Source organism: Gobio gobio (assembly GCF_949357685.1).
Source record: "Gobio gobio genome assembly, chromosome: 1".
Taxonomy (NCBI): domain Eukaryota; kingdom Metazoa; phylum Chordata; class Actinopteri; order Cypriniformes; family Gobionidae; genus Gobio; species Gobio gobio.
Genome location: NC_137097.1, coordinates 6,492,656 through 6,515,063, shown reverse-complemented (window position 1 = coordinate 6,515,063; position 22,408 = coordinate 6,492,656). Strand labels below are relative to the sequence as shown.

Below are 22,408 nucleotides of genomic sequence, written 5' to 3'. Positions count from 1 at the left end.
ATTTTGTGCCAACTGCGGTCAACATTTGAAATAGGGAATCTTATGTCTGAGATATATGCTGTATTTCATATATTAGAATGTAGGTTATGTATGTATTGTGTTGTATTGTATACTGCCCGTGTCATGATGTCTAAGACAAATTTCCCAGGAACGGGACAATAAAGTATATTCTATACTTTGAAGCGACAGCTTGCCCCGCAGCTCTGTAGGATTTCGCCACCAAGGTTGATGTGAACCTACAGGCCTTGGAGGGGTGCTTTGGGTCACTGCGCCAGGTCGAAGCAATCTGAGGACACGGGGGGACCCCAGTGGACCCTTTGGCCGCCGCCCCATTGAGGGCGGAGAAGGTGGAGGAGGACGCCAAATGGTCACGGCAAGACAACGGTGTCTTCCAGGACCGCTAAGCTCCTCATGCACTTCCGGGAAGAAAGGAATTGGAGGGGTGTCCGGACGCGCCACCCCCAAAAACCAATCATCCAGCCTTGAGCGCTCAGGTCGGGGCAGAGGGTTCCACTCCAACCCAAAACTCGCGGCTGCCCGGGAAAGCATGGCTGTCAATTCTGGGTCCGACTCTGGCAATGCTGGCGCACCCAAATGAGACAGTCGGGATAGCAGGAGCCGGTCCCGATGTACTCGCCGGCGGGTGCGGTGTAAGAGAGGGGGGTGTGGGCTGAGGCATAAGCGTCGGAGCTTTATTGCACACCATCACCCTCAGGTCACCCTGGCCACCAGCCAAAGTGCCACCTCTCGTGGAGACCGCAGACTGGGGTGTGGCAGAGGGGACTCTCGCTCCGGCATCCGCACGGAGTTCACAGAGTCTCGACCGTAACACAGAGATGGCCATGTTCCCGCAGTGGGAACATGAGTCATCCACAAGCACTGCCTGAGCGCGCTGAAAGCCCAAACACGTCAGACAGTGATTGTGCCCATCGGAAGGCGAAAGAGATCGACTGATCAGGCGAGACATCCTGAAAAGGACATGCCACGTGTGAGCTCTTTTTGTGAGGGGAAACCTTGCAGTCGATGCCGAAGCAGCCAGGGAAACACACACCAGGTGGATACAGATCACTGCACAGATAAGCAGGCAGGAAGTATGCGATCGCTGGAATGTGCCGTCACACTAACACCGGCTGGAAGGCTGCTCGTCTCGAAGAAGCTGAGTCTCAGAAGGCTTTGGGGAGTGAAGAGGTAGGTACTCTTGGCTCCGAAGCAGAAAATAATGCAACATTGCCAGCGTACTTTCTTTTATACCCACGCGGTGGGGCAGAGTCCGCTATGCAAATTCTGCATGCCCATGGCATTGGCACTGCCATTGGGCGTTTTCTAAATCTCGAAGTTGATAGGCTTCTAAGCGAAACCCCATTCATCAGTCACTGATGTTACTCGGAGTGACTGAACGAAAGGGAACACATTTTTCTCTTCAGTCTCTCTTTGATTGCCTAACTGAACTTAAGTTATGGCTTTCAAGCTATTTTTTACTTTTAAATGAAAATAAATCAGAAATGATTATGTTTGGCTCTAGGAAAACAGTGTCTTTGATTTTGTATAATATACAGTGTGCCAGGAATCTGGGCATCCTATTTGACTCCAGTTTAAAATTTGACAAACAGATCACTGCTGTTGTCAAATCGTGTTTCTTTCAACTACGCCTTCTCAATAAAGTTAAGCCCTTTTTATCCAGGAGCGATTTTGAAATCGCAATCCATGCCTTCGTAACATGTCGGCTTGACTACTGTAACTCACTGCATTATGGTATCTCTCCGGCCTCTATCTCTCGTCTGCTGCAGCTGGTCCAAAAAGCAGCTGCTAGACTGCTTGACAAGAAACGAAAATAAGATCATATAACACCGTTTTTTATTTATCTGCACTGGCTCCCTGTCAAGTATAGGATTGATTTTAAAATGTTGTTATTTGTTTATAAAGCCCTCAATGACCTAGCACCTCGTTATCTTACTGATCTATTATAACCCAACAAGAGATTTGAGATCATGTGACCGTGGCCTACTGACAGTACCCAGAGTTAGACTTAAAAATTGTGGTGACCGTGCTTTCGCTACTGCTGGACCCAAACTCTGGAATAGCCTTCCTCCCTATTTTAGACTTGCCCCATCACTCACTACTTTTAAATCTTATCTCAAGACATATTTATTTTCCTTGGCCTTTAACACTCCTTAGTACATTATCTAGGTTTTCCTTTTTTAATGTTGATTGTTTATTTAATGTGCTTGTTTTTGCTTTTTTACGTCCTTTTTTCTTTTTTTTTTTTCTTCTTGTTTTACTCTGTTTTCTTTTATACTTTGTACAGCACTTTGGTCAACATTGGTTGTGTTTAAATGTGCTCTATAAATAAACATTGATTGATTGATTGATTACCTCGGAACGCAGGGCATGTGCATCCTTGCTTTCCACAGAGGTTTTGACCACGCCGTTGAATAAGGGGGGTTTTCGAGCGAATTGGTTCATAACCTTGTTTTATTATGTTCAGAACCCAGGCTGACACTCCAGTGTGGCGAGGGGCTGAATTAATACAGGCACTAAGTCGCAGTGAGGATGTGTTGTGGAAGAGGAAATTTGCTTGAATATGTTTGATTTTTATTTCCGTTATAACAGCGGCTCCCAAGCAAGGCACAAGATCAGGCTCTGTGTGGGCAACAAACAGTCTTTTTTGAGCTCCTGGAACTGAACGGGGTGGTGGGAAAACTGGGCTAGGCATTTTGGAGGGTGGTCCAGTCGCAGCGAGACTTAGCCTCCTCTTCCTTTCCTGGCCATCAGACCGGCATCTGGGCTGCAGGGTCCAACACTATCTTGGGTCGGGGGCCCTGTCGCACCGGAGCAGGGTGGCGCCGCCTGTGATCGGAGCTCAGCACTGGGTTGGTGGCTGGCGACTTCACTTGGAGAATCGCCAAAGAGTGTAAAGCAGATGCTGCCAGGCCAGTAGAGGTGTTAGCACGTAGCTTTTCATCACAGCAGATGAAATGGGCTGCTATTGTGATGTGGGGAGCATATAGTTTCATCTTGTCTGCCTTTTGTTACAGATAGTTACATTCTATCAGCATGCCTTTAGTCATCATATACTCATTAAGGAAGTATTTCAGGTGTCACTGATCACAGTCACATGTTTTTGCATGTTGCAGGAGGATGGTTCTTTCTTTCTGATGACCAACATGATCATCACACCAAACCAAACACAGTCAAAATGTGCAGAGGTTAGACTCAAAGGAAAATGTGATCTTTTCTCTTCTCGGAGCTTCCAATTAGACACAACTAAAATGATACCTTAATGTCTCAAAACAAATTCTTAATAAGGAAATTTCATGGTTATAATTTAGTTGTAAAAGTAAAATAAACCTGCAGGATATGAAATTATTGTCCTTAAGTGATACTGTATATTGTTTGTTTTGTCATCTCTACGAGATCTTTAATTTATTTCACACAAGATCTATATCTATATATGTTCAGATATAATTTCTTAAAAACTTATTGAATGACCATAAATCATTTGGATTTTAATTTATTCTATAACTAAATTGTGCAATTTACCAGTCTTTGGCTTAGTTTTACATTTGATAAATTTTTTGTGTCATATAATACTTTGTATTTTAATTTCACTTAGAATCCAACCCTGAAATCCATTTGCACATCTGACATGAACTGCACCAAAGGCTTTAAGGGTGCTCAAGGGAATGGTATGGCTCAATCTGTACACATAATATAAAATAATACTTTTTGTGACTTGAATTCTATGCAGTACGGATTATTTAGACTTGCCTCTGTTTTAGGTGTTCAGACAGGTAGATGTGTCCATTACTCAGACACAATGAAGACATGTGAGGTGTTGGGCTGGTGTCCTGTGGAGAAGAAAGTTGAACCTCCAAAGTAAAACCCCAACTCCCACCACTCATTATTTCAAACTAAACAAATACAATTTTATATTGGTTTCTTCAGCTCTAAAATTACACATAATATTTGTGTTTTTGACTTGATATCTCAGTCCAGCTCTCCTGGCAGATGCTGAAAACTTCACAATATTCATAAAGAATGATATTCGATTCGCCAAATTTGACTTCAACAAGTATGTTCTTAAGAACTCTTCCTTATCTAACACATATTTCAACCATTTTTTCTGAAATATCTACATACCATGAGTTGGCAGAAGTGCTGCAAATCAAACATAACTTACTTAATAAAATGAGTTAATTTAGTGTTGCTTGTTTCTTAATTTCTTGCAGAAGGAATATCCTACCAAACATGAGCAGGTCCTACTTGGCAAACTGTGTGTTCAACAGAAATACGAACCCTAACTGCCCTATTTTCAGAATCAAAGATATTTTTGAAGAGACTCAAGAGGATTTTCAGGCCATGGCAGTTAATGTCAGATACTTGTTTTACGTTTATTTGAGACAGATTTGATCATGAATAAGCTTAAATGCCATTATGATGCTGTGTGTTTATGAATTCATTTCTTTTAATTTATTCGCTGTAGAATTGACTGACATCTTTGTCACTTGACATCAGTGTTTTCTGTGCTCAGGGAGGAATAATGGCAGTGCAAATCCAGTGGAATTGTGACCTTGATATGGGCTTGTGTGCTCCCCAATACTCCTTCCGGAGACTAGACAAAAAGGACCCAGGAAGCAGTGAAACCCCAGTGCATGACTTACGGTAACAGGTGTTTGTACTGTAAATAGTAAAGATGATTCCTCAAAAGAAGTGAGCAAATGTTGCAAATAATTGTGAAATCATTAAAGATTTGCTAAGTATTACAAGAACAGTGATGGGAAAGACACCAGGACCCTGATCAAGGGATATGGCATTCGCTTTGATGTTATGGTTTATGGTGAGGTGAGTTTTCTGAGTAAGGACAGTTTGACCTTGTTCACATGATGCAGTTATATTTTCAGAGAACAAAAGCATAGTTGTTTAAATCATATGCACATTAAGTTTATGTTTTTTACAGGCAAGAAAATTCAGCTTTGTAAAAACAATTGTCAGCGTGGGTGCACTTTTGACGTTTTTAAGAGTGGTAGGTAAATCTTGTGTGGTTATAAATTTAATAAAATCTGAAAAATTAACAGGAGGAACAAGATCTAAAATGTTTGTTAAAACATATTGTGAATTATATATACAGCCCATAAAAAAAAACTAATAATCATTTATTTTCAAATTATATTTGTGGGTCACTGAAGGCGGATTATATTTGTGACTGGTGTGTTCGGTTAACTGCAAAAGCCTACATAAAGAGGAAATTTACTTATCTTGATGAACATGATCTTGTGAGTATTTAATTTCTCATTCAATTTACAAATACAGAATTAAAATGAAATATTCTTGCTGATTTTCTATTACTGAATATTAAAAGTTAGCAGCTCTTACTCTTAACTAGTTGTTTGTTATTAAGGAACTAACAAAGAGTTCTTTGTTTCATTTAGGCATCCAATGAAGCACCTATTGCAATGACATAAAGTTGCTTTACTCGCCACAGAACTGGCTATACCAACATTACTTGATTTTAGGCTTGGGTTTATCAAGAATCGTGCTCATGATTATTGTGATTTTCTTTTTCTTTTACGGTTTCCTTAAGCAAAACATCTTTGCTTCTTTTTTTTGTTGCTATTTTGTTATTGCAAAAATAATGTACACCTGGTACTTTTTTTTCTGTGTGCCTCATTTTTAGAGAATGGTCTCGCTCAAGCCTGCAGTCGACATCCAACACAGCACACATCCAAATGTCCAAATACGTCAACCAGTTCAGTGAAAACTCCGCCCTAAAGCAGATTATTAAGATTGTATTGGTCATGTCAATCACAGTACTGATTGCCTACACCAAACACTGTCACACACACCAAACACACACCTACCTGTCACTCTAATCTTAACCTGAACCAATGAAATTAGCTGCATGGCAGGATTTCTTGGTGAAGTGGTTTGGGTGGAAAAACTTGCGCTTCTTCATTAATTTTGAAACAGAAAAAAGCATTGAGAAGACATAACCCTCACACCTAAATATTTTTCTTATATTTCTCTTTTTTTATGACAGACAGCACTGAAACCCACTCAAAACCTACCCTTACGCCTAAAACCCTTTCAATCGGAAACCTATACAATAAAATATATAAATCAGGAATGGGAAGACGTTTTGGATAGGGGCGGGAGTGGATGTCCACTGCAGGATGCAGCGAGCCCTACTTGCATTTTTATGTGATTATGTGATTTTATGCCACATTTTTATTTACTTAATTCAGCTAAAAATGAAATTTTTGTCATCAAACCCCCCCCCATGTCTTTATAAACACATAATTTGTTCCCTATGCAAGAAGAATGCAAAAAGACCTCTCTAGCAGAATTTCCTGGTTGCACTTTTCTGTACAATAAAAGTGGATAGTGTCTGCAGTTGTCACATTAATGTGAGTTGACGATGACAGAATTTTGGGGGGAACTTTCTGTTCATAAATGGAAAATTCCTAAAATGTAATGCTTTTAAAACTTTGAAACCAGTTTAAAACCAGTGTTGGGGAAGCTACTCTAAAACTGTAGCTTGACAAGCTACATGCTACTAATTTAAAGCCTAAATTAAATCTGTTCCTCATATTAAGTGATTGAGTCTTTTCAGAAAATTTTGACTAAACTGATATAAAACGAATTGATATAAATTAGTTTTTGTGATCTCTTTATACACTGTTTGAAGCTTCAAAGTTGTGTATCTGTCAATGGAGGGACAGAAATCGCTAAAATTTAATTAATAATATCTTAATTTCTGTTCCCAAGATGAACAAAAGTCTTACAGGTTTGTAACGACATGAGGGTGAGTAATTCAGTCACATCACATGCAGTGATGGAGCGCGCAGCATTTACTGTGAACAGAGCTGACGCGAATCATGAGCTGCATGAACAGCTGCAAGAAACCTGTGCGACCTAATAATAATAAATGCACTAATATCTCAGGGCCGTCGCTAGTGGGGTGAAAGGTGGTGACAATTATAGGGGCCCCCACTGCACAGGGGGCACACTAAATCAGTTGTTATGCTATATATTCCCCTACTCTTATCATTATAATATATACATTTGTATGCCTGAGAGTTCAATGAAAACCACAAAAACATCAATTTAGTTAAAGAAGTTTTCCAAATTTCCCTAAAAACACTAAATCAGTTGTTATGCTATATATTCCCCTACTCTTATCATTATAATATATACATTTGTATGCCTGAGAGTTCAATGAAAACCACAAAAACATCAATTTAGTTAAAGAAGTTTTCCAAATTTCCCTAAAAATGGTTTATTCCGATGGTTATTATTTCAGCATAGACCCAATAAAATCGCTATCACCCCAGCCAGTGTTGCTGATTTAGCAACTTTTCAGACCCCTTTAGCAACTTTTTTTTTTTTTTTTAAGTACCTAGTGACAAATCTAGTGACTTTTTGAACAAACCTCAGTAGCTTTCCAAATGTCGCCAGCACTGTCCTGCGAGTGCGAGGTCTTGCTTTCCTGCTTCAGTCACACCTCTCTCTGCGTCTACCCTGTTCAGCCACAATCATACCTGTTCTGGAACTAACCCATGTTCCCGTCAAGCCTGGACAGAATAGGTCAGCTGGACATTGCTTTTTGCCAAAGGCTGAAAAGAAGAAGAAGAAGACTGAATCAGTTTCAGGTGTAACCCCAGGGCATCGAGGAGCCAGGTCTTCTGAGCATTTCAAGGAAGTGTCGGTGAAAAACATCACATACCCTTCATGTGAGTCTGACCTGAATGTCAGTGCTTCCTTACATCTTTATCTTGAGAGTCAACCAGTGAGAGTGGACAGACGTACGTCTCTGCGCCAACACCCTGTTGCTGTGTCCAAAATCATGCCCGTTCCTGTGAAGGTTCTAGCTGGACAAAGGTCAATTTCATGTGAAAGACCTCCAAGACATCAAGGGCTCTGCATTTCTACAGATCTAATTGATTTGGTGGGGAGAAACATGGCAGAACCTTTATGTGAGTCTGATCTGCAAGCCATTGCTCCCCTTTCCATCGCCCGACTGCCCAGTCTCGCAAGTCGGCCAGTGAGGGTGAGCAAACGCACATCTCTGTGTGAATCTGCTGCTGTGTCCATGAACACGTCTGTTCTGGAAATAACCCATGTTCCTGTGAAGCCTGTTGCTGACCCACAGAAAAGAGCCAGTGTTGATCTGAAGAGGGCTCAGCTTACAGCTTATAAAGCATCCACACGCTAAGGAAACAAGATAATAAAAATATTCTTTGTGCATCAGAAAGCTTTGTGTGCATCTAAAAATGTTTCTTTGTTGATAAACAGGTGTGACAGGTAATGAAATGTACATAAAAATGCCTAATCATTGTTTAAACAGCACAAATGATTTCATGAAGAAAAAGCTTTAACAATCATATTTGCAATATGCCAGCCATTTCATAGTCTAAAACCTTCTGTATAAATATCACTCCCACACTCCTCTGTTTAGAAATTTGACACAGACATATGAGAATCTATCAATATTTCTCCTCATCTGCACACTTTTGAACTGAAAGCCCTGAGGGATGTTGATTTGTCGCGAGTCTTCGTGACGAGAATAGAGGAGTTTTTTTATGAATGAGAGCAGCTGAGGCTCATATTACAATCAAACGGTACCGAAAACCGCGGATTTCATATTCATAACTCCTGACACATTAACAAATTACTGTCACTATAAGACTTTGAGAATAAAACAGAGGTAAAAAATGGAAGCTTGAGTCTTAGATCTTTTAAATGATGTATAGTTTGTCGAGGTATATACTTACATCTGACAGTCATTTGAGCTAATTTAAACAAATAAAGCTTAAGGACGAATGCGCCCTCAATCCGGTTCATTCACATCGATCATGACTCAAAAACATTACATCAGTTTTGAAAAAATTTAAATTAAATCATATAAAGCCAATTCAGTTTTGAACACACATGATAAAGAAATCACAAAAACACACCAACCCAGATAGCAAAAAATATCGGCACGGCTTCTTTTTGCCGCCGGCCCTAAGCTGTCGGCTATAGGTGCGTCCCGCTGGCGGTGATGAAACGTTTGCCGCCGAATACGTCACTCCCATTTCTTGCGAGATGCCGCGGCCGACTAGCCGGCGGGCCGCCGGCTTCATTTTCTCTGGCGGTTGCCTCCGCCTAATGGACCGCGGCCGGCTGGCGGCAAGCCGCTGTGAAATACAAGGATTTCTACTCTCAAATTCGACCAGCCACGTTGGCTATGTTTGGCTTGTTGGGAAATAGAGTGGAACTGACAGCATTTTAACTAGTTCTCACATTTGAAGCGATTATAAAATCATAATAGCCTATATGTGAATTATATCAAATATTAGTTTTTTTTGCTCCAAAGCCATTAGGGTTTATAACAGATTCTTGACTCTTGATTCCATGATAAGGTTAGGTTTAGGAAATTACATTTAAATTTTCACTTGATTATTTGCATGTCGAGTGTGTTTAAACAGTGTTGGTCAATTTGACCCATAATGGATGTAATACTTTTTTTTTTTTTAGCATAATAGGAGGGTTAAGAAAGTTTGAAAGTTCATTTTAGGATAACACTTATTTTTGTATTGGCCTTTTTTCTATTTCTTTTTGGACTGACTTTAAAATAGACATGACAAAAAATTAGAACTAACTTCATGACATTTTACTTTGTTTTCAAAACCCATATTTTTCTGAAAAACAAAAATATATTATTAATTATTTAGGAAAAATTCTACATTCATAAGACAAGAATAACTCAAAAGAAGCCCTCTAATATTACCTCTTATAAAGCTGATTTTTACAATATTTGAAACCCTCTCAAACATGAGGTCGCAAAACAAAAAGCTTACAAAAACAGAAACCTGAAAGCTTTTCAATTTCATGTGACTGCCTTAATATTATAAAGTATTTTCTATCTCAGAATTCTTATTTTTATTATTTATTTTATATACAGTGTTACATTTGTTGTTATTCTTTGTTCTACATATTCGGAACTGTACCACAATGCTTTATTATTTTTATTTTTCTCTCATTGTACTTTTTGTATTGTACTTGTCTATACATGTACTAATTTAAATAAAAATAAAATAAAAAAAACAGAGAAGTACCTCCACCGGCCGAGAGGGGCAGTATACTTAAAAAAGACGGAAGACAAACCGGTAAAACATACAGATTTACCAACAGCGGCCGCTCATCACATGGTTTTAGTATTTGAAGAGAGGAGATCAGAAAATATCCTCGACTACGAGCGTTTAAGTAAGTACATGTTTCCTTTTTGTGTCACACAATATTATGTTCATTTTTGATGTATATACCGGTAGGTTGTTTTAATTAGTTTGTTCAGACACGCACGCTGATATAGTGCACAATACACAGTGTTAGCTAACACGTGCTGTTTCGCCTTTTTTACACACTGAGTTCAAGCATGTTCTACATGTTAAAATGTATCTAGCTACTGTAGGTAAGTTAGCCAAAGCTTTACATCTAGAAAGACTTAAGTTTAACTTTTGGTGTTTTCTAACAAAACAGAATGATGTATATAGGTTATTTAAATTATTTTGTTAGTCCGAACAAGCATGCTGCTAACGTTAGGTCAGTTTTAGCAAGTGTTAGCTAACATGTGCTGTGTTGCTACTGTTCTTCTAGCATTTAAGGTCATTTATGAGTTATTTCTCTGAACTGCTGTACTTATTATGTTTGAGGACAATGCAGTTTACTTGAATCACTACACTGAATGAATACATTTTACTGTTCCACATTTGGCTGACCAGTTTTTCCCCCCACAGCATAGCTACTGTATATTCTGTATTTAACGTTAATGCGGTTTTGTTCACATTTTCTTGCAGATACCTTGACCAGAGCACAATCGGTTATCTTCATCCAAGAGACCTATTGTTGGACAATCGTTTCGGCTTTCAAGGTAAATAAATTGTTAGTCACAATGTCTAGTTACTGGGCTATAAGGAGAAGAATATTGAAAGGAGTTGAGATGGACAAACAGGAAATTGCAGATGTTGGAAACTTTAACAGTATGGAAAATTGTGCCTGTAGTTGTTGATATATATATATATATATATATATATATATATATATATATATATATATATATATATATATATATATATATATATATATATAATTAAAATAAAATATTTTTTATGTAGATTTCCAGAATGAGAACCAAGCCCTGAGGGAAAGCAATGCACGAGCAGGTGAGAACATGCACTCTTTCTTAAATTTTACTTTTTTGACTGTGATGTAGGTCCAAAATTACCAAATGCCTTTCATTTTGTAGCTTCGGATGACAGCGGCTCACTTCATGAGCAGGTGAAGCAAGTTGGGACAATGTTGACGACGTTTGCTCGTACTGGGCAATCAGGTACAACTTGCAAACAACACCTGTGGTTGTTGGTTTAATTCCCACTGGGGCCACCTGTACATGTAGTAGACCTAGTTGTAAATGTCATAGTTTAGTAGTTGAGGGACCAGGACTGACTGCTTTATTCTTTTATTCTGTGAACCCCTGTAGGTGCAGATCAGACCCTAATGCTGCGACGTCTTGGAGAGTTTGGCGATGTTGTGCATAGCATGGACAACAAAATGGACACTATGCTGCAACATTTCAGTGCCAATGTGTCTTTTGGAGAGTTATCCCTGCCAGGGGGTCTGTTACTCCCCCTAGACAACCCATTTGGCGTTGCTTGACAACAGTTTGAGGCAGGATAAAGAGCTCCAGTAAGTGTGCTGATTTTGTTTATAATGCTGTAGGGTAATCTAAAAAGTAAAATTTAAGATTGTACACTGCATATTCTACAGTCTGAATCACAGCCTGTCACATTTTTATATTTATGTATGAGAAGCTTCAGAGATATGTAATTTGTAACACTTTTTTGTATTTTCAGCTTCGGTTTTTGGCAATCAAATGTGGGAGGGACCTAAAGACAACCGTGTGGCGAATGCTTTAGAGTATCTTCTCTAATCACCTTTCCATTAATACAACCTGGACGGGTGTAGGGGATAAAGCATGTTTTAGAGACATGTTCCTGAAGACCATTGTTCAAAGTAATATATATATAAATATATAAATTTGTTATATATTTAAGTAGATGTGTGTGGCCTTATGACATTCACATGGAATGACAGATCTGTATTTTCTACAGGAGCCATCCGGAAGAACCCGGCGACCCAGGATGCCACTGATGAGGCGGTCCAGGTTAGCGCTATGCGTTACCTGAAAGGAGCATCTGATCGTGAAGGTGGAAAAAGACGCCGCACAGCTGAGAGGGACCCACAGCCGACCTCTTACACCTAGGCTGACTACTGACACCTGGAACCCTTTCTTTATCCTGCAGTCAGTAACATCAAGACCCCTAAAGAAGCCAGAAGTTTCAGGCTACACTCACCCAATCCACACTGTTCACTGTGGAAATTACTTTTTTTTTATTCCCTGTGACCCTGCCTTGAAGGCAGCTCCTTGGATAGATATGGGATGGCGAGGTTGTTTGTCCTTTATATAGGCGCACAAGAAATCACTGAAGATAAGCCAATTTGCGCTGCCTCATTCTGGAGGTCGGGGAAAACCGGAGAACCCATAGTCAGGCTTGTTATAATGTTCTGTTCTACTACTGTTCTATTCTTCTCCAGAGCTTTACTCTAAATTATTACCATTTATGCTATTGTTAGAAATGGCTTGTTAAATGTGATGTTATACCTCGATTTATTTGGTATCCTGCACATTCTTTGGTACCAAATATCCTCATTATTTGATATAATATTTAATGGTAATTCTTTTCATCCCAGAGCTGACCTATTTGTTATTAACAAATATTGTAAGTGTTATAATTTGCTTGTAAGGCTGTTTTTTTTTTTTTTTAAACCAAAATTTAATTGGAAACATGCAGGTTCTTTAGTAAATGTTTTTTGTTATTTATAGGCCTATTTAAGCTTATTTATTGTCTGTTATATTTAATTTATATTATCTTGTATCATTGACAGTTAATGTACTTTGAAATGTGGAATAAAAATGCCAAATGGGAATTTATCTGGTTTGTTCAATTATTATCCATCATAAACTGCATGTTACAAATATATGAATAATAAATAAATATATATATTATTTATTACACAATAAGCGGAGGCAGATCGTTCGAAAAAAGCGTTTGCCTCCGCCGGGCCGCCTTCTGGTATAAAGGCGGCGGAACGGCGGTTTGCCTGCGGGCCGGCGGCGGTACGAAGGCGGTAGGAAGCCGGCTGCCGCTTTTAAAAAGCGGCTGCCGCCGGCGGTGCGCCGTCAAACATGTTTGCGATTACGCAATTCTGACGCTTCTACAGCCGCCGGATCACCGCCGGTGGTCCGCCGACTCATTGCTATCTGGGAAAACACATCACCATGCCTGCACAAGTTATAAACATGCAGTTATTAATCAGTGTTTTATGAATTTGCCAAACACAGGAGAGAAATTCATCTCCACAGGCGAACCGCTCACATAAACCTTCACACTGCATTCCCTCGGTTAAAACTACACTTCTGCAGATTAAACGCCTTTAAACTTGGCTCTAATGAAAGAGAACATACTCTCGCTTCTCATTCACACATCTTAACAAAACACAGATCAAATAATCATTGATTCTTAACCTTTAAGACGCTTTTGACGTCACAACTGCGATGCACATGCGATTTGAATATTTCAGGTAAAAGAGCTGGGCTTCAAATAATTATTTCATTATTACAGTGTAAAACATTGGGGAAGTGACGCATTATGCCCACATAAAGAACTATAAAATAGAAAGAATTAAGTAATTGCAAATAGTATTTTATATCACAGGACATTTATGATGTCTGTTATTGTATTTTTTATTTAGAGAAATGCAGTGTTAGCTAACTGTGTGATTTATGTACATTTCTGAAATTCATAACTTTGGACAAATCACCTCTGATAACAGATCACTCTAAATTGTAATGATTTTTAAAAAGTTATGAGGAAATTTCAACATAAAATATATTCTGACAGAATCTGTTGTGAGAGGAGGGTTTCTGACAGGAAAATGTATTTTCTGAAGTGATTTTAAAGTAAAAGTTATATCTTAAGTTATATTAATGTTTTTTTTAAAAGTAAGGGACATATTTCAATATAATAAGATATATTCTGATAGAATCTGTTCTGAGAGGAGGGTTTCTGACGGGTAAATGTGTTAATATATAACAGAAAATACATTATTATTATTATTTCTTTGGGTTCTGTTGTGTGTATCGCGGTTGTGACGTCACCGGCGCGCTCCCGCTGCGAGCTCTCGCTTCTTCAGTCCGCGGGAGATCTGAGGAGAGAAAGGCGCGTGTTTGTTCACTCGTGTTCAAAAGCGTCTTAAAGGTTAAGAATCGATGATTAATTGATCTGTGTTTTGGTAAGATGTGTGAATGAGAAGCTCAAGTATGTTCTCTTTCATTAGAGCCAAGTTTAAAGGCGTTTTATCTGCAGAAGTGTAGTTTAACCGAGGGAATGCAGTGTGAAGGTTTATGTGGCGCTTCGCCTGTGGAGATGAATTTCTCTCCTGTGCTTCAATGTTTGGCAAATTCATAATACACTGATTAATAACTGCATGTTTATAACTTGTGCAGGCATGGTGATTTGTTTTGGTGTGTTTTTGTGATTTATTCGTCGTGTTCAAAACTGAATTGGCTTTATATGTTTTTATTTAAATCTTAAAAAGTCGTATAATGTGTTTGAGTCGTGAACAATGTGTTTAAACTAGTTTCTGTTATAACATTTAAAAGTGTTGATTTATTTTGTGACACTTTTTATGTCACCTTACATGGAAAGTGCTTATACTTGAAATTATCAGTTTTTATGAGTATTTGAGAGAGATCTACAAACCTTTTCTCTCTGCTTAAGGATCAGTTGAGCTGCTCTGGATGAAGCATCATCATATCATATCACTATCATATTTACTGTTATTACCTTCACAATTCATAATCAAAGAGCCATGTTTGCAGTTGAGCCATCCTGACATTTAAGAATATACAAATTGTGAAGTTTTAAAACTACTGATATTTGTAAAATGTGTTTATATGAAAGGTTTCAAACCTAAAATTACACCAAAGTATTTAGTTAAGATTTTTTTTTATCAACACACCATTTCAAACAGTTTTCTGAGTCTGTTTATTTGTTTGGACAGTTGTACCACCTGGGGCCTATACCATGAAGCCGGTTTAGCTGGCTAGCCAGATATGTTTAAGCTTAGTTTGTGCCAATCCTGGGTTTCAGGTACCATTAAAGTGGTTTGGCTTTTAGCTGTGTTCATCTCCATTGTAACTTACGCTCCACAGCTAACCTGCTCCAGGGCAGGATATGTTCTGGATAAGGGATCTCAAACTGAAATTGGACCAATCAGCTGTGAGCAAAGTGACACGCCTCTGATGCAATAAAGTCACTCCCCTTGTTTCTACTCCAAATTAAAGGTCACTATAGCAAATGGTTTTTAAAGGGCATATTGCAGGTTAGAGACTCCAGTGAGTCAATGTATAGAAAAATAATGTAGGAACTAGATTTTCTTTAAAATATACTTTAAAATACACTATTAAGGCTTTTGGAGTCATTTTTGTGAGAAAATTTTACTTCCGCATCTAAAAATGTCAAAACCGGACGTGACATAACGAGAGGGAGTGCGGTGAATCTCAACGATAGGAAAACAATGGATCGCAATGACAGCTTGGACGCTGAGGACATTATAAATGTTTATTAATACTCATATGGCAGACCACAGCCATACAATTATGACACACAATTAGGGACAGACCAGGATTAGACAGAACAACGATCACAGGAGACAAATTGAGTATTTGTGTGAGGAGAAACAGTGAAGAACAGCGGCAGGTGTCTCGGAGAGAGACTAGTGTTAGCTAGATAAAGCTAGCTAACGATATGATCACTGTGCTCAGATCACAACACTGTACTGATTATTATCATGTATCAGGCAATAGCCAAGCTGGTTACGTTGTCATCTAGTAAGTTATTGATTTATTTACCAATAACAGAAACTTATCCACCGTATTCCTGGGGGCGCTGCTGTAGAAATGATTATGGGTGAAACTTCCGGTTAGAGAGCGGAAGTAGTTAGTCCCAGTGGCTAATAGTGCGTGGCTAACCGTTATAAGCAGCTCTTTTCTGAAGTAAGTCTTTCTAGATTAAAAAAATAACTGCAATTTGACAAATACTGTTTTATTTTGTTTTTTATTATTTTGTGGTTTATTATTGTGCAATGTCATTGCGGAGCTCTGGTACCTGTTGCGCTGTTCGCGGCTGTACTAACAATCAGACTAAGCTAAATCTGTGGCTTCAACAACAGTGCGTTGAACATCGTTTCCATCGCTACCAACAGACGAGGAATGCAAAAAAATGTGGCTGAAAAACCAAAACTTGAAGAGACCACCCAAAACACTGTATGTGTGTTCATTTCTTTTTGTCAACAAAAAACCAACGGAGGAAAACCCGCATCCTACTTTGTGGTTGGGCTACGAAAGACCACCAGAAAAGAGACGTCGGGTCCTCAGAAGGATTGACAGCAGTGCCACGAGAACATCAGGTATGATTTCAGACGCAGAGAGAATACAGCATTGTAGCGCTTGTCCGGTAACGTTAATGGCAACCAGTTAGTTTGACTGCTTTCTGTAAATCTTAAAATGTAAGGCAGTTTATGGCACAGATTGCAGGGCAGTATGTTTACAGTAAACTGTTTTTTGAGTGTATTAAAAAAAAACGCTGATGCAGTTTTGATCAAGAGAAACGGGAAACAAATCTAGTTTCACTGTTATTTAATTAATTAATCGACCTACTAATCTCTGTGTAAAAATAATATGATGCTGCCATCTTTCTAAAGTCATTTTACACCCCTGTAAATTGGCTCCTAATCTCAGATAAATAAATATAAATGTACCCCCTCTACAGAATAGGGGATTATTCAGAAAACATACACCTGTGCCATTTAATATTTTGACTTTAATCACTATGTTTTTGTCACTCTTTAGATACAATTATTAACACAATCAAAAAATTGAGCCGGGGAAGTTTCTGAAATTTGGTTGATTTGACACAGAATGACCCTTCTCAGAAACTAAAGCTAAAATGCATATCATAACTGACTGTGTTAGCAGCACAATCCAATAATGATGAAGTGATAATATCTCTAATGCCCTAATAACTGACCTGTATTGTTACCCTCAGATGAGATTGATGGGTTGGAAGAGATGGATGGAGATGAGGAGCTGTGCTCTACATTAAAGCCCTCCTGTGATGCCCAAACAGAGTGGTCAGACCCAGAGATGGAGGACCACACCTATTCAAAAGGGCCAACCATCACCTGCAGAGCGAGCACTACACCATCCCCAGAATTATCATGCCCTGTTGCAGATAGTATTTTGAAGAGTGATGCAGTGATTCCACTCATTGCGTTCCACACCCTTGTAACCTGCCTACAACCATTTGCTTCTACTTCATCCATGCCTGTTGTAGACCAAATCCTAATGACCTTAATGAAACTAAGGCAAAACTTTGTCATGGCTGATCTAGCACGACGATTTACAAGTATTGTATTGTATTGTATTTTACAAGATTTTTTTAAGTACATGATATCCCTGTCTTTCCCTGTCTGACTGCATTCTCAACCTACATTAGAAAATGTCCCATTATAAAATAATACACTCAGCAGTTGCAAGCTGATTCAATTAAATTCACATGTATTTGTATGTAAAATCCACATTTATTTATTTGCCTTTCACAATACAAATCATTTAAAAGCAGCTTTACAGAAAATGCATGTCTATGTTACCATTTAGAGTGATCTTTTATCAGAGGTGACTGTCTAAGTAATGTCTTTCATAAATGTGCATATACATAGGTCTACTATTCATACAGTTAGCTGATACAGAATTCATAAACTGAGTTTATTGAAGTAATGAATACATGTTTGTTAATAAATAGGTTATAATAAATATATTAAGATGTAACAGGCAAACTGATATTACAAAACTATCCTAAGTATCAACATTTTACCTTCCAAAGTATTGCAGCTGCGTGGCTGCAAGATCGCCCTGGTCCCGCAATACATGAACACCCTGCCGTTTGTATTTCACCTGACGAAGAAACTAAAACCCAGGCCTGGTGATGTGGAACTTTAAGGCTCTGACTAGGCTCTATGTTTGCTTTAAGATAGACAAGATTGTGTCCCACCTCCTTTAACAAAACGCGACCGACTTTATTGCTGTGGAAGTACTGATAAGCCTCGGAGCTTTTCAGATTGTTCATCGCTTCACCATCCGTAGCAACGGAGTCAATAAAGTAGCTAAATATACTTGTGTAAGTTATCTGAGGCCACTTCTTCAGGTCGTCCTCCCATCCCACAACAGTAGAAGGCAGAGGTATAATAACATTATTCTGTTTGAGGTGTAACAAGCTGTGTTCCCACATGTTTAAGTTACCGCTTATGACCGTAACCATGGTAAACGCCAGTTCCGTTTCAGTGACAGTACGCCGGAAGTCGCGCCCATATTTCGCGCAAAGCGTCATGGGGCGTAGGAATAGTGTGGATAGGATTGACCGTCAGGAAAAGTCACACTCGTTAATATCCGTTCACATTAAACGTTATGTGATATAACGTTAGCGGTTTCTCATCACGACTGATTTGGTAACTTACAAGACTCACGCCACGGTGCACAGTTCACGTTTTCTCCGAGCTGCATCTCCCGCCGGATGCGGGACCGTCACATCTCCCGCCGGATCCGGGACCGTCACATCTCCCGCCGGCCGCCGAACCACAGACAGTAACGTTGTGTTATTGTGTTTATCCTTTATTCATTAATTCTGTATTATGGGTTTATTTCGTGCCGATTCACCGCTAGTGTGAGGATGTATATGACGTTATGAGTATGCATTTGAGTGAACTTGAATGTGCACATGGCATGAATAAAATATCACATAATTCAGAACTTTTTTTCGAAAAAGTGTGAGACTGTATTCATTTGTGTTAATGTACATACTTTGTATTCATTAATGTAAACACGACGGCAAAGAAGCATCGCGTGTGGATGTTTATTCATCCTTAGGCAAGCTACACACCAGCCGCGCCGAAAGCACATGCTAGAAATAGAACTGATGCGACACGCAAGAGTGTTGGAAGCGTTTACAGGCAAAATAGAATAGGAAAAGCTATTTGTCATTTTGACACGAATACATATTAATAAATGACATTTTTATGTGTGAAAGTCTCTAGGTTTTGACATAAATGCAGATATAATTGTAATTTAAAAAAATTTATATAATATCGATTTTCAAATATTGCACCTGCCAATGCAGAACAAAATATTTTGTAGCCTATTCGGCCGTCAAAACTGCCGAGTGCTGACGTTGTCTTTGCTGTATCAGTAGGCTATATATTTATATAAATATTTATTTATATATTTTATGTTTAACATGAAGTATAGGCCTTCCACTACGTCACCTAGCAGCAGCGGCGCCGCGTCAGACACGCTTCTGGTGTGCAAAGACACAGAAAACGGCACGCAGCTGAAACGCAACCGAAACGCCACGCTTGCAGTGTGTAGCCGGTCTACAGATAGAAAACGCTACGCTCACGTCACGCAGCCAGTGTGTAGCCGGCCTTACATGAGTACAACAATGTTTGACTCCATCATATCGCCGGGATGATAATCCTCCGGTCTAAAGCACTATACACACCACCGTGTGTTTTGAAGCAGATGCGCGAAGGGAAGTCCCGTTTCTTCACCTGCACAAAACGCCACCATGCAGAATTCCTAACTTTTTTTTTTTTAGGAAACCTGTGGACTCGATGCCCTGACAGGCTGGATAATAATTTACCATGACAATGATAAATTGGAATAGAAAAACTACCGAAAATACACAGACTCTACTGAATACCAACCTATTCTGCACTGAGCCAACGCAGAGCTCGGCGAACCACTCCCTCTCGTGACGTAATATGACGCGATGTTGAAAAAAAAGCGCTTTTTCCAAGCGGCCAACGAAATGGCCACTTTATCTACTAAATTTGTGCTCTTATGTCTTTTTAAAACATTTTAAATCCTGCACTACCTTTTCATATGGTATTTTCATACAAGGTTATATATTAATCTCGAAAAAAATTTAACCTGCAATATGCCCTTTAAATACTAAAGCGTCCGGCTTTTAACAATGCTTATTTATAATAATACTTTTGAATGATTTAGATATAATTTATATAATTATACCCTTATATATTGAAGGGTCAAGGGTCAAGCCAAACATAACTTGTCTCTTCATCAGACATATCCTTCAAGAATGATTTTATGTTCAATATTAAAATAAGAATGAATGATAATCAAGTTATTTCTACCATGAAGACTCGGGAGACCAGATAAAGTATGATAACACCACAAGTTTATTAGCAGACCAGCAAGTATTAAATTAGAGGTTCTTTGGCGTAGGCCCCGTCCGTAGCGCTCGTCACGAGGGTAACGGACTCTGCATTTCCTGCCTGAAGATGAAGGCAGGGGAGCAGCCGACCCCCGGGAGGTATAGACAGGGACCGACCTGGTGGTGGTGGGGAGGATGGAGGCAATGCTGGCGTCAGTATCTGTGAACTCAGACATGTGTTAATTACCGATCTTTTATACTCTGAGAATTATGACTTGATTGGATAGGTCTGAATGTGATAAGTGACGTAACATTGCATCTTCCTGCCAGAACTTGCGCATAAGCTTCATTTCTACCATGAAGACTCGGGAGACCAGATAAAGTATGATAACACCACAAGTTTATTAGCAGACCAGCAAGTATTAAATTAGAGGTTCTTTGGCGTAGGCCCCGTCCGTAGCGCTCGTCACGAGGGTAACGGACTCTGCATTTCCTGCCTGAAGATGAAGGCAAGGGAGCAGCCGACCCCCAAAAATTGGTGGAGGAAATTAGTTCCTCCAGGACGGGACCTACTCACCCCCAAAAATTGTAAAAGAATTGTATACTCGCCCGTCGTAAATGCTGCGATTCCTTGAACGGCCACAGATGGGCCTTGATCAGCCAGGTAGAGACGAAAGCCTTGAACGGCCGCAGGCGGGCCTTGATCAGCCAGGTAGAGACGAAAGCCTTGAACGGCCACAGACGGGTCTTGATCAGCCAGGTAGAGACGAAAGCCTTGAACGGACGCTTTTTTTTTTTTTTTTTTTTTTTGGAGACGAAGGCCACGTTAGGCCGCATGTAGACGAAGGCCACATGCAAATGAAGGCCACGTTAGGCCACCTGGAGACGAAGGCCACGTTAGGCCGCATGTAAACGAAGGCCACGTTAGGCCGCATGTAAACGAAGGCCACGTTAGGCCGCATGTAAACGAAGGCCACGTTAGGCCGCATGTAAACGAAGGCCACGTTAGGCCACCTGGAGACGAAGGCCACGTTAGGCCGCATGTAAACGAAGGCCACATGTAAACGAAGGCCACGTTAGGCCACCTGGAGACGAAGGCCACGTTAGGCCGCATGTAAACGAAGGCCACGTTAGGCCGCATGTAAACGAAGGCCACGTTAGGCCGCATGTAAACGAAGGCCACGTTAGGCCACCTGGAGACAAAGGCCACGTTAGGCAATTGACGAAGAATAAGAGCTATAGAGACTGACAAACGGCATGAGTAATAATCTGAGAATGTGACGCTGTGACACCACCACCAGTATTTGCATGAGAATTACTTAGGATATGGACATTGAACATGCGATAGATATGGATATTGACATAGGTGTTGACCAATAAACAGAGGGAATTGTTATGCTACTGCAAAAGCCACGTAGGCTGTATGAACTGCCACGTTGACCATATATTAACTGCCTCAATAGGCCGGGGTACGAAAAGATGCGTAGGCTGCATGTTCTGCCACGTTGGCCATATATTCATTGCCTCAATAGGCCGGGGTACGAAAAGCCACGTAGGCTGTATGTTCTGCCACGTTGGCCATAAATTCACTGCCTCAATAGGCCATGGTACAGAGAGCTGCGTAGGCTGTATGATTGCCATGTTAGCCGTGTATACTGCCTCAATAGGCCGGAGTACGAAAAGCCGCGTAGGCTGTATGACTGCCACGTTAGGTCGTATATACTGCCACGAGAGGCCGGGGTACGAAAAGTTGCGTAGGCTGTATGGACTGCCACGTTAGGTCGTGTATACAGCCTTGATAGGAGAGGGTACAAGAAAGACGCGGCGACTGAGAATGATAAGCCGGTGCGCAGAGAAGGCTGCAATAGCCCATAGTGAAGAGAAGACAGCGTGGGTGCATGAGTTGGTCTCCATAGACCCCATGAAAAAGTATTAGGAGTTAAATGATAAACTGTAACTTACCTGATGCTTGTCAAGACACGTAGGCAATCTTAGATTACCTGAAGGTTTGCTCATTC

At 39.9% G+C, this 22,408-nt stretch overlaps 1 long non-coding RNA gene and 1 pseudogene across 2 annotated transcripts in view; both read left to right on the top strand.

The window, feature by feature from the left end:
* Positions 1-22,408, top strand: part of LOC307143792 — an 838,852-nt pseudogene that overhangs the window by 774,163 nt on the left and 42,281 nt on the right. The gene's annotated exons all lie outside the window — the stretch shown is intronic.
* On the top strand, positions 8,957-13,029 carry LOC307127603. Its single transcript, XR_013816659.1, has 7 exons — positions 8,957-10,245; positions 10,836-10,909; positions 11,154-11,201; positions 11,285-11,368; positions 11,519-11,724; positions 11,892-12,051; positions 12,150-13,029. It is a non-coding gene; the product is annotated as an uncharacterized lncRNA (long non-coding RNA).